Source organism: Bos grunniens, chromosome 20, assembly GCF_055505025.1.
Source record: "Bos grunniens cultivar Pamir isolate PY7600 chromosome 20, Bosgru_T2T1.0, whole genome shotgun sequence".
NCBI classification, from domain to species: domain Eukaryota; kingdom Metazoa; phylum Chordata; class Mammalia; order Artiodactyla; family Bovidae; genus Bos; species Bos grunniens.
This window is the reverse complement of record NC_141184.1, coordinates 41,168,000-41,181,507: the sequence shown is the minus strand read 5'-3', so window position 1 is coordinate 41,181,507 and position 13,508 is coordinate 41,168,000.

The following is a 13,508-nucleotide window of genomic DNA, read 5'->3' as shown; positions in this document are numbered from 1 at the left end:
AAAAGTCTGTTCTTTACATCTGTGTCTCTTTTGCTGTCTCGAATATAGGGTCATCATTACCATCTTTCTAAATTCCATATATATGCATTAATATACTGTGTTGGTGTTTTTCTTTCTGACTTACTTCGCTCTGTATAATAGGCTACAGTTTCATCCACCTCACCAGACCTGATTCAAATGCATTCTTTTTAATAGCTGAGCAATGTTCCATTGTGTATATGTACCACAGCCTTCTTATCCATTCATCTGCCAATGGACATCTAGGTTGCTTCCATGTCCTGGCTATTGTAAACAGTGCTGCGATAAACATTGGGGTACACGTGTCTCTTTCCCTTCTGGTTTCCTCAGTGTGTATGCCCAGCAGTGGGATTGCTGGGTCATATGGCAGTTTTATTTCCAGTTTTTTAAGGAATCTCCACACTGTTCTCCACAGTGGCTGTACTAGTTTGCATTCCCACCAACAGTGTAAGAGGGTTCCATTTTCTCAGCACCTTTTCCAGCATTTATTGTTTGTAGACTTTTTGATAGCAGACATTCTGACTGGTGTGAGATGGCACCTCATTGTGGTTTTAATTTGCATTTCTCTGATAATGAGTGATATTGAACATCTTTTCATGTGTTTGTTAGCTATCTGTATGTCTTCTTTGGAGAAATGTCTATTTAGTTCTTTGGCCCATTTTTTTATTGGGAATTGAGCAGCAGGGGGCTGCTTGTATATTTTGGAGATGAATTCTTTGTCAGTTGCTTCATTTGCTATTTTTTACTCTCATTCTGAAGGCTGTCTTTTCACCTTACTTATAGTTTCCTTCATTGTGCAAAAGCTTTTAAGTTTAATTAGGTCCCATTTGTTTATTTTTGCTTTTATTTCCATTACTTTGGGAGATGTGTCATAGAGGATCCTCTGTGATTATGTCAGAAAGTGTTTTGCCTGTGTTTTCCTCTAGTTGTTTTATAGTTTCTGGTCATACATTTAGATCTTTAATCCATTTTGAGTTTATTTTTGTGCTGGGAAAACTGGTCAACCACTTCTAAAAGAATGAAACACTTTATAACACCACATACAAAAATAAACTGCTCTTTTGAAGGTCATTAAAGTATAGACAAACTGATAACTCTATTTTTTGCTTGTTTGTTTTTGTTTTCATTTTTCTCAACCTTTAAGTGATATCCAGGAATGTTGGCCAACAATCATTTCTGGACAATAATCATCCTGGTCCTTCTTCTATCCATGTGATAACTCCTTATGCCTCTGTTTATCTGACTCCTACCATTTTCTAGTGTGTGAGATGAGTACAATTCTGTGGTAGTTTGAGCATTCTTTGGCATTGCCTTTCTTTGGGATTGGAATGAAAACACATTTTCCAGTTCTGTGGCCACTGCTGAATTTTCCAAATTTGCTGGCATATTGAGTGTAGCACTTTCACAGCATCATGTTTCAGGATTTGAAATAGCTCAACTGGAATTCCATCACCTCCACTAGCTTTGTTTGTAGTGATGCTTTCTAAGGCCCACTTAACTTCACATTCCAGAATGTCTGGCTCTAGGTGAATGATTACACCATCATTATTATCTTGATCGTGAAGCTCTTTTTTGTACAGTTCTTCTGTATATTCTTGCCACCTCTTCTTAATATCTTCAGCTTCTGTTAGGTCCATACCATTTCTGTCCTTTATTGAGCCTATCTTTGCATGAAATGTTCCCTTGGTATCTCTAATTTTCTGGAAGAGATCTCTAGTCTTTCCCATTCTGTTGCATATTGAAAAGCAGAGATATTACTTTGCCAACAAAGGTCCTTCTAGTCAAGGCTATGGTGTTTCCAGTGTTTATGTATGGATGTGAGAGTTGGACTGTGAAGAAAGTTGAGCGCCGAAGAACTGATGCTTTTGAACTGTGGTGTTGGAGAAGACTCTTGAGAGTCCCTTGGACAGCAAGGAGATCCAACCAGTCCATTCTAAAGGAGATCAGTCCTGGGTGTTCATTGGAAGGACTGATGCTGAAGCTGAAACTCCAATACTTTGGCCACCTCATGCGAAGAGTTGACTCATTGGAAAAGACCCTGATGCTGGGAGGGATTGGGGGCAGGAGGAGAAGGGACGACAGAGGATGAGATGGCTGGATGGCATCACTGACTCGATGGACGTGAGTCTGAGTGAACTGCAGGAGTTGGTGATGGACAGGGAGACCTGGCGTGCTGTGATTCATGTGGTCACAAAGAGTCAGACACGACTGAGCGACTGAACTGAACTGAAGCATTTTCTAAGTCTAGATCCTGCACAGGGATGTGTGTAGTTTTCGCTCTTCCTTCTGTGGATCAAAAAAAGAAAAAAGACAATCCACAGTGGATCCCATCACAACCAAAATAAAGTCCAAATGCTCACCCTGCCTTCCAATTGTCTCCATTTGTTACACCCATACTACTTTCCTAACATCACTGAAACATAGTCCCTTCTTATACCTGCTGCTGCTAAGTCACTTCAGTTGTGTCTGACTCTGTGCGACCCCATAGACGGCAGCCCACTAGGCTCCCCTGTCCCTGGGATTTTCCAGGCAAGAACACTGGAGTGGGTTGCCATTTCCTTTTCCAATGCATGAAAGTGAAAAGTGAAAGTGAAGTCGCTCAGTCGTGTCTGACTCTTAGCGACCCCATGGACTGCAGCCTACCAGGCTCCTCCACCCCTGGGATTTTCCATGCAAGAGTACTGGAGTGGGTTGCCATTGCCTTCTCCTCTTATACCTACTTCTAATCAAAATGAATTATTTTCCAATTCCTAAATATTTCTTGAACTCCAAGCTCAGTTTTCACTCCATATACCTTATGAACAGTTTAAAATCTTTGTCATGAGCATAAAACTAATGAGGAAGCATTGTCATATTTATGTAACTATTTATCTGTGAACTTGAATAGTCCTGAAAATTATATTTAAAAAATCATAATTGACTAAGGTGTCTCATTATTCATTGAGAGCCAATGAGGTGCAATTACTACAAATTGAACTTAGAATTGTTCAATATTTGGGGATGGAGACCATAGGAGAAGTGGTAAAAAATTAGAGAAAAGCAGCATTCACAAGTTCTCAGCTCTTTTTCAAACCATTTTAATCTCTTACTAAACTTTTTGGGTGCTACTGCACACAGTAATACTTGAGTTTTTCTAAAGTTCCATTTAAACAGCAAGTCCATCCCTCAAGCAGAAAGTCAGTAAATAATTTCTTAGAATTCTTCCCTCTTCCATCTGCATCTACTCCTACCATTTCCTTACCCTTTTTCTGTAGCCTATTCAATTTTATCCAGTTGTCTCTTGTTTTTGAAACATTTTATTTGTGTGAAGACTAAATCCCCATTTCCTCCTTTTTGATCTCCATTTAGTCTTGATTACAAACCTAACTGAATTATGGTCAGTATTATTTAGCTCCTTCCTCCACCCACTCACCTTTATGAGACCAGTCACATCATCGACTTTGAAAAAACAGTGTTTATGATGGCTCACTTTTCATGATTGCTTTAGCATGCATCCAAAAGAAAAGCCAGTCTATAAAATCTATGTTTTCCAAAGTAAGCAAACAGAAAGAAGAACAGAGACCCCTGAAAATTTTTGGTAGTTTGGGGTTTAGTTAAATATATAAAATACACTAGAATAACAGTGAAGAAGAGTTTTAAGATAAGTTAAAAGTTTATTCTCTTATTCCATAAAAAGACCAACCAATGGATGGTTAAACAAGAGAATGTTAACTTTTAATTCCTCTTATTTGAAAACAATTCTCTCTAATGACAATAATATTAACATATTTAAGATTCAGGACACAGAGCTAATTAAATGGAAAGATACCTCCTCTTTCCATCTTTGCTAGCCAAAGTCCCATTCCTGAAAACCATTTTCCTACATCCATTAGAAAAGATCTATAAACAGTAAAGGCACCATAACTGAAACAATACAAAATATTTCCTTACTTTAGCTGCTATAGAAAATCATGTAATCATACCTATTAAAGCGAAACAGGATAACCATTTATTTCAGTATTTTCTAAATAGCTTTGTGGAGATTTCTTATTCTGCATGCATGCTATGTAACTTCAGTTGTGTCAGACTCTTTGCAACCCCATGGACTATAGCCCACCAGGCTCTTCTGTCCATGGAATTCTCCAGGCAAGAAGACTGAAATGGGTTGTCATGCCCCCCTCCAGAGGATCTTTCCAATCCAGGGAATGAACCCATGTCTCATATGTCTCCTTCACTGGCAGGTGGGTTCTTTTCCACTAGAGCAACCTGGGAAGCCCCAGATCTCTTGTTCTATAGTATATTTTTAGGTGTGGTTCCATGATTAAGTAAGATGAGGGGTGCTACATTCAATTAAGCTTAAATCTAGACTAAACTAGATTGATTTTAGGAATCTCTTTGGAAAGGTAGCTCAGCTTTTCTGCTGTCATTTTATTTGCAAAGAGGCAAGATAATTAGCCTAGGTCATGAGTAGAAAAACTAGAGCTATAACACAGTTCTGGATTCCAAGCCCAGGGCTATTTATGAAATGAAAGTCGTTCAGTCATGTCCAGCTCTTTGCGACCACATGGATTGTAGCCTCCCAGGCTCCTCTGTCCATGGAGTTCTCCAGGCAAGAATACTGGAGTGAGTAGCCATTCCCTTCTCTAGGAGATCTTCAACCCAGGAATCGAACTGGGGTCTCCCACATTACAGGCAGATTCTTTACCAGCTGAGTTACCAGGGAAGCCCAGAGCTATCTATACTGCATCCAAATAGATCCTATTAATTTAATAAAATTGTATTAAAGATAATATCCACAAAAATTTATAGAATATATCCTAACACATCTGAATTTCCTTCTTTTATTCCTTTCTGTGAGAACACAAACCAGATATATTATCTTTTAAAGTGTTCTGGGGTTTATTGATCAAAACATGGACATGGTCAGGAAAAAGTTAACACAGAGATAATCACATTTCCTCTCTTCTTGTTCTTGTTCTTTGATTGTGTTTCAATCAAAACACAAACAAAATCAAACAAAAATTCCAAATAAAGCAGCTCAAAAAGTCTGTGCAAAGAGAAAAATTATTTTATTAAAACAAATATTTTAGTTAGAATTAAGATATCAGGATAAAAGATCAAGCAAAAGGTAATAGTACAGTTACTCTTGCTCTACATCATGCAAAAAAATAATCTGGTTATTTTCTTATTAGTGAACAAAAAGATCATACTTCAGCAATGTCTCCAATGAAGATATGAACAGATGAGTTTAAAAAGAGTTCTTAGTATCAAGTGGGCAGAGATTACTCCTAAGGAACCCAAGAAGATAAAGCCATGCCAATTAGAGAAGGAGAAAGAAGTGGTATACAGTAGAGTAATTCCTCTAAAAGTTTTCCTATTCCAAGCCTTCCATTTGTAAACGAATAGCATTTCTCAAATTATTTTGTTAAAAGACATTTTCATAATCTAGACTTATCATTTCAAATCTTTGGACAATAAATGTTAGCAGCAAAGATTATTCTCCCAAAGGTATCAATAGCATGAACTCCAATTTATTCAAGATGCCTTGCAATGCCCCAAGAACAAGGATAAATATTACAATCCCTTTTCCAAAGTGGGTGCCTAGAGTAGGGAGCAGTAAATGGAACACGACCCAAAGAAATTAAGTTTCATTCTGACCCCTAAAATAATTTAGGGGCAGTTTCTATCATTCAATCAAAACTGCATGCTGTGTCATTATAAAGCTAACTGAAAAAAATAGGAGAGATGTAGCTATTTCCCTGTGATTGTTATTCATTTTAATGATGTTCAAGGCCATATTGATTCCTGTGATAAACAGTCTTCCAGGTAACCACCAAAAACTGGATTTTTGCTTAATCAACTGGGCTAATTAAGGCTTCTGTTCTGATCTTCGGATGACAAGGCAGAGTGTGGCTTCAATCAAATTGCTGGTTGACTCTTCCATGGGCCTAAATCAAACCCAGCAATGTAATCAAACCAGTTTGGCTAAATTACACACCATATATCAGTAAATGGCTTTTCTGGGTCACTAGCCTACACATAATCTGGCATTAAAGTATAGTAGATAAAAAGAAAATGTTTTAACATTTCCAAGAAACTCACATGCTTTACTTAAGGTTTTAACTAATAAGAAACTATTAGAAGAAAAAAAGAGAGACATGAAAGCATAACGACATCATGTCCATCCCAAACGTCATTAGCTGCAATCTTTAATCAGGCACTCACTCCAGTTACTGGGCGGTATCACCAACCTCCCAGAGGGAAGTCAGCCACAGACCAAGAATGAGAAAACCAATTTGAAAAAGAAATAAAAAAAAAAAGAACCTGAACGATAACTGAGCCCAGATGGAACTGGCCCCCTTTAAAGGCCACCAGTAAAACTCAAGCCACAGGAGAAATTTCCTGAAGAGGAAAATACTGTTTTTCCCTCTATACTAGAAAGGAAAATGAACATACTCAACTGGACCCACCAGCAGAGGCTTTTCCCAATTTTTAGTGTGGAACACAAGGTTCATGAGCAGGAGTTATAGGCTAAATTCGGAACTGCACCAGTGTAGGGAAGCAGCAGCTGTTTCTTATTATTTGCGTATATTTTTCTTAAGGGGAAAAACGTGGGCGGAGTGCCACGGTGTACTGCTGTGCAGACCTCCCAAAATGGCAAGGGCAGAGCACTGGCTTTCCTCTGCTACCATTAAGGATATGATCAAGATATCTATCCACTCCAGCAGAAATAGAACCTGTCACATGGTCACTGGCACACAGTTCTATAAAAGAAGAACTGGATTGAGAGACAGTACATTTTAAAAAATGCACTTAAAATTTTGATTACAAATAATACTAAGAAGAACTGGATTTACATATAACCAAAACTAAACATCATAAGTCTTTACAAACCTATGTTAGTTACTTAATAGTTTAAATCACATGAGCTGCGGCTAAAATATTAATACATCCTACTAAAAACCATGAATTGGGAGGAAAGGCAGCCGAGAGGAAAATACCCAAACCTCTCCCATTCTCTTATAGATGTACTGCAAACATCTCTCTTTGCCCACATCCATTTGGAAGCAGAAGGCAGGGCAGCCCCAGGGACATAGGACAGGGAAGGGCAGAGAATGGATCCAGAGGAGCAATGAATGCTAACCAGCATAATTCTGTGGCCTCTGCTCTTATCAGGGCAGTATGAGTGGGGTTCCCTGGTGACTCAGATGGTAAAGAATCCTGCCTGCAGTGCAGGAGACCTAGGGTCGATCCCTAGGTTGGGAAGATGCCCTGAAGAAAGGAATGGTAACCCACTCCAGTACTCTTGCCTGGAGAATTCCATGGACAGAGGAGCTTGGTGGGCTAAAGTCCATGGGGGTTGCAAAAAGTCAGACACAACTGAGTGACCAACAATGTAATGTAATGAGTGAGCCTTTTCAAACCTAAGTCAGTTCAGTTCAGTTCAGTCGCTCAGTTGTGTCTGACTCCTGGACTGCAGCACGCCAGGCTTCCTTGTCCATCACCAACTCCCAGAGCTTGCTCAAACTCATGTCTATTGAGTCGGTGATGCCATCGAACCACCTCATCCTCTGTTGCACCCTTCTCCTCCTGCCTTCAATCTTTCCCAGCATCAGGGTCTGTTCGAATGAGTCGGCTCTTTTACACAGGTTTGTTTTTTGTTTTTTTTGGATAAATGTCTATTCAAGTCCTTTGCCTTAATCAGATTATTGGCTTGTACTTGATGACACTTTTAAACTGCTGAATCAACCAACTCTGATGCCTGCTCTGACTTTGTACTCCCAGTGATGTAATCCAGTGAACTACCTGCAGTAGACAGAATAATGGCCATTAAAAGATATTCACGTTCTAATCCCTGAAATCTATGAATATGTTCTCTCAGATACTTTGCAGATGTGATTTAAGTTCAGTTCAGTTCAGTCACTCAGCCATGTCCGACTTTTTGAGACCCCATGGACTGCAGCACAGCAGGCTTCCGTGTCCATCTCCAACTCCCAGAGTTTGTTCAAACTCATGTCCATCGGGTCGGTGATGCCATCCAACCATCTTCTCCTCTGTCATCCCCTTTTCAAACCTAAGTCAGAGGTGTCAATTACCTTTCTGCTGAAAATCCTCCAAAGACTTCCTGTGGTATCAAGAGGAAAGCTACAATCTCCACAAAGGTCAGCCCCTGCTGCTCTCTGGTATCACTCTTCCTGCAGTTTCAGAATGATTTCCTTATTTTCATGAAGCCTTTGTACACAGGTCCCTTTTCAGCGTGATAGATCATGATTGCCCCATTTAATAGTTCAACCCCAACTCTACCCCTGAACAACCTGACCTTCCAGGATTTATTTTTCTTGATAGCAGTCACCATTAGCCTGAGCAGATGCTTTACTCTTCTGTTTATTGTCTGTCTTTCCCCTACTGGAATATAAGCTCCAGGGGTGTATAATATCTGTTTTGTTCTTGGATGTAGACCCACAACGTCTAAACAATGCCTGGCACAGAGTAGCCATTTAATATTTGTTGAATGAATATATGAAGGAATGCATTAATGACTATTTCAAGATATTTAATTTTAACATGCTTTATAATCATTACTATTAATTTATGGACAACAATCAGTATCTCCTATAAAATTGCTGTATAAAATTAATGCCCTCTAAGTTTGCTTAGATGCTTATTATATTTAATTTAGGCTAACAGACATAAAAAAGTCCCAGCACCTTTTTTTTTTTAACATCATCAAGCAACATGAAAACTGAACAAATTGCTTTGGACAAGGGAAAATGACATCTCTTTGATTTTGGGAACAAAACAAATCTCCTCGTTTTTAATGCAGAGTTGTAAGGATCAAAATGAATGAAGTACTAATTACCAACACTACAAACACTCCTCAGTACTGTCTTTTGTGACTTCTCTGGATTATTAGACACTCTTGAGCACCTCTTCAAAAATTTCCTTTCTGGTTTGATTTATTATGACTTACTAAATAGGTGAGAAACTCATTCTTCAGTAAAATCAAATATATTTTGTCTAATTTATATTCAATCAAATTAACAAAACTTCAATTTCAAAATAAAATATAAAGTGCTAGCCTTTGACTATACAGACAGCATGTGCTCACTGTAAAAAATAAATCAGAAAAATCAAATCCCACCACTACAGACAAACAACTAAAAGCCCAATGTGCATTAAAATATTTTTAAACTAATGTTTACCTTAAATGTTAGTTATATTTATTCTTGTTAAAATATATGCAAACACATGTATATTTTAATGTAGAAAATCTCTTTGTAGGAATGTGCCAAATTGTTCAACCCACCCATCATTGTTATACATTTAGATTGTTTCTACCTTTTCTAGTTAAATATAGCTGAAATAATACCTTTGAATATATATTCTTGTGCAAATTACTCACTGTACCCTCAAGAATAACTCAAAAGTGAAATTGCTGGGTTACACCATCTATAAAAACATCAATTTTTTTGCCTATTTATGTTTATATTTACTTACTGCTTTAGTTTTGGTTATTACTTTGCCTGGAATCTCCAGAATGTAGAGTGAACAGACATGCTGGCCTTATTCCTGATTTTAGGAGAATTCCCTCTTGATATCTGTTATTTTAACCAGATTTCTCAAACTTAAGAACAGATAGTAAGTACAATGAGTACTCAACTTTGGAAGTGAATATTTTTCTAAACAGAAATTACAAATTATTTACCTCTGATGAATTTCACATACCATTTAAATATGTTTGCCAAAAATGTCTTAGTTTTAACTGAGCTTATCATTTAAATGGTGCTTCCCTGGTGGTTCAGAGGTAAAGAATCTGCCAAAACAGGAAACACAGAAGACATGGGTTTGATCCCTGGGTGAGGAAGATCTCTTTGGAGAAGAAATAGCAACCCACTCCAGTATTCTCGGGGAGGTTGAGGGGGTGGGGGCCAGAGGGGTGGGGGAATCCCATGGAAAAAAGAGCCTGGCTGGCTACAGTCAATGGGGGGTAGTGGGGTGGGGTAACAAAAAGTCAGACATGACTTAGCAACCAAACAACTAATCAACAATAATTTAAATTAGAAACTTCCACTTCTAATATTAAGACATTTTCATTTATTGGAAAATCAAAAGATCAAGCAATACTTGGTCTGCACCCTTGGGGAACAAAAATGGCTGAAACCGAATAGTCACTTACCCTCTAGGTAAGGACATAAAGGATCTAGCTGGCTGTGATCCCTACAACTCACTAATATATGCATATATAGTTATACTCAATGAATGCTCAAACTACCACACAATTGCACTCATCTCACACACTAGTAAAGTAATGCTCAAAATTCTCCAAGTTAGCCTTCAACAATATGTGAACCGTGAACTTCCAGATGCTCAAGCTGGTTTTAGAAAAGTCAGAGGAACCAGAGATCAACATCTGCTGGATTTGCCAACATCCACTGGATCATCGAAAAAGTAAGAGTTCCATAAAAACATCTACTTCTGCTTTATTGACTATGCCAAAGCCTTTGACTGTGTGGATCACAATAAACTGTGGAAAATTCTGAAAGAGATGGGAATACCAGACCATCTGACCTGCCTCTTGAGAAACCTATATGCAGGTCAGGAAGCAACAGGTAGAACTGGACATGGAACAACAGACTGATTCCAAATAGGAAAAGGAGTACGTCAAGGCTGTATATTGTCACTGCGCTTATTTAACTTATATGCAGAGTACATGATGAGAAATGCTGGGCTGGATGGAGCACAAGCTGGAATCAAGATTCCCAGGAGAAATATCAATAACCTCAGATATGCAGATGACACCACCCTTATGGAAGAAAGTGAAGAAGAACTAAAAAGCCTCTTGATGAAACTGAAAGACGAGAGTGAAAATGTTGGCTTAAAGCTCAACAGTCAGAAAACGAAGATCATGGCATCTGGTCCCATCATCTCATGGCAAATAGATGGAAAAACAGTAGAAACAGTGGCAGACTATTTTGGGGGGCTCCAAAATCACTGCAGATGGTGACTGCAGCCATGAACTAAAAAGACACTTACTCCTTGGATGAAAAGTTATGACCAACCTAGACAGCATATTAAAAAGCAGAGACATTACTTTGCCAACAGGTCCATCTAGTCAAGTCTATGGTTTTTCCAGTGGTCATGCATGGATGTGAGAGTTGGACTATAAAGAAAGCTGAGTGCTGAAGAATTGATGCTTTTGAACTGTGGTGTTGGAGAAGACTCTTGAGAGTCCCTTGAGAGACTGCAAGGAGATCAAACCAGTCCATCCTAAAGGAAATCAGTTCTGAATGTTCTTTGGAAGGACTGATATTGAAGCCTAAATTCCAATACTTTGGCTACCTGATGTGAAGAGCTGACTCATTTGAAAAGACCCTGATGCTTGGAAAGATTGAAGGTGAGAGGAGCAGGGGATGACAGAAGATGAGATGGTTGGATGGCATCACCAACTCAATGGACATGAGTTTGAGTAAACTCCAGGAGTTGGTGATGGACAGGGAGGCCCGGCGTGCTGAAGTCCATGAGGTCGCAAAGAGTTGGACATGACTGAGCGACTGAACTATAACTATCAGATCAGATCAGATCAGATCAATCACTCAGTAGTGTCCAACTCTTCGCGACCCCATGAATCGCAGCACGCCAGGCCTCCCTGTCCATCACCAACTCCCGGAGTTCACTCAGACTCACGTCCATCGAGTCAGTGATGCCATCCAGCCATCTCACTCTCTGTCGTCCCCTTCTCCTCCTGCCCTCAATCCCTCCCAGCATCAGAGCCTTTTCCGATGAGTCAACTCTTTGCACGAGGTGGCCAAAGTATTGGAGTTTCAGCTTTAGCATCATTCCTTCCAAAGAAATCCCAGGGCTGATCTCCTTCAGAATGGACTGGCTGGATCTCCTTGCAATCCAAGGGACTCTCAAAAGTCTTCTCCAACACCACAGTTCAAAAGCATCAATTCTTTGGTGCTCAGCCTTCTTCACAGTCCAACTCTCACATCCATACATGACCACTGGAAAAACCATAGCCTTGACTAGACTCACCTTTGTTGGCAAAGCAATGTCTCTGCTTTTGGATATGCTGTCTAGGTTGGTCATAACTTTCCTTCCAAGGAGTAAGTGTCTTTTCATTTCATGGCTGCAGTCACCATCTGCAGTCATTTTGGAGCCCAGAAAAATAAAATCTGACACTGTTTCCACTGTTTCCCCATCTATTTCCCATGAAGTGATGGGACCGGATGCCATGATCTTCATTTTCTGACTGTTGAGCTTTAAGCCAACTTTTTCACTCTCCACTTTCACCTTCATCAAGAGGCTTTTGAGTTCCTCTTCACTTTCTGCCATAAGGGTGGTGTCATCTGCATATCTGAGGTTATTGATATTTCTCCCGGCAATCTTGATTCCAGTTTGTGTTTCTTCCAGTCCAGTGTTTCTCATGATGTACTCTGCATATAAGTTAAATAAGCGCAGTGACAATATACAGCCTTGACGAACTCCTTTTCCTATTTGGAACCAGTCTGTTGTTCCATGTCCAGTTCTACCTGTTGCTTCCTGACCTGCATACAAATTTCTCAAGAGGCAGATCAGGTGGTCTGGTATTCCGATCTCTTTCAGAATTTTCCACAGTTTATTGTGATCCACACAGTGAAAGGCTTTGGCATAGTCAATAAAGCAGAAATAGATGTTTTTCTGGAACTCTCTTTCTTTTTCCATGATCCAGCGGATATTGGCAATTTGATCTCTGGTTCCTCTGCCTTTTCTAAAGCCAGCTTGAACATCTGGAAGTTCACGGTTCACATATTGCTGAAGCCTGGCTTGGAGATTTTTAAGCATTACTTTACTAGTGTATGAGATGAGTGCAATTGTGTGGTAGTTTGAGCATTCTTTCGCATTGCCTTTCTTTGGGATTGGAATGAAAACTGACCTTTTCCCGTCTTGTGGCCACTGCTGAATTTTCCAAATTTGCTGGCATATTGAGTGCAGCACTTTCACAACTATAGTTATATTCAAATTATTTCACTCATACATGTTTCTTGTCTCATCCATTGAGGCACTGGATTTTTTGTCCCAGTTCCAAAACACAAGTTTTAAAGACTCCATAGAATTCTATTATATCAAGTTATCATGATTTTTTAACCAATGACCTATTTTTAAATTATAGTAGTTGTCCATTACTTTTATTTGGTGTGTATTCTAATGTGTAACACTAATTATTTAGGACAAAAATCTTAGTTGTAGAAATACAGGTTCTATTCAGAAACTATTTTGAAACTTGAGGTGAGCATTTCCAGATATTCTAAATGTAGATTTATGGAAGAAGGACCTTGATCAGTTCAGATAGACACTCACCCATCACTGGTCTAGTTGACGATACACTGTTCAAACACCTCTGCAGGGGAATTTGGGGGGAATTCTTAGGAGAGGCCAGCGAAAGGAATGAAGACAACCAAAACAGTTTCTACTATGTGAAAACTATGTGAACAGATTGCTGGGGATCATTTTCCAACTCTTTGCAACCC